This window comes from Arachis ipaensis, chromosome B02 (assembly GCF_000816755.2).
Source record: "Arachis ipaensis cultivar K30076 chromosome B02, Araip1.1, whole genome shotgun sequence".
Classification (NCBI taxonomy): domain Eukaryota; kingdom Viridiplantae; phylum Streptophyta; class Magnoliopsida; order Fabales; family Fabaceae; genus Arachis; species Arachis ipaensis.
This window is the reverse complement of record NC_029786.2, coordinates 28,369,590-28,369,907: the sequence shown is the minus strand read 5'-3', so window position 1 is coordinate 28,369,907 and position 318 is coordinate 28,369,590. Positions and strand designations below refer to the sequence as shown.

The 318-nt window shown below is 22.6% G+C and overlaps 1 pseudogene; it reads left to right on the top strand.

Annotated features, from left to right (window-relative positions):
- The window catches only part of LOC107627106, a 3,313-nt pseudogene that overhangs the window by 332 nt on the left and 2,663 nt on the right, over nucleotides 1–318 (top strand).

The following is a 318-nucleotide window of genomic DNA, read 5'->3' as shown; positions in this document are numbered from 1 at the left end:
ATAAATATGATTTATATTAGTCTCAAAAATAATTTTCGACACATAAATATTAATGGAGTGCTAATATAAACAATTAAATAATATGCATGTTAGAACTTGTAAGACGATGCCATTTTAAATTTGACGCTCAAATAGTTTAAAAAGAAGGTCAAATTACTTGTTTTGGGAAGAAAAATTTTAATAACTTAAAATATTTTTATGCTATTTGAGTGTCAAAACAAATACAATGTTATTTTATAGAGTTTAACGAGACATTTAACTATCTACTGTCCACATTAACATTTTATTAATGTCTAAAATTATCTTAGAAACTAACAT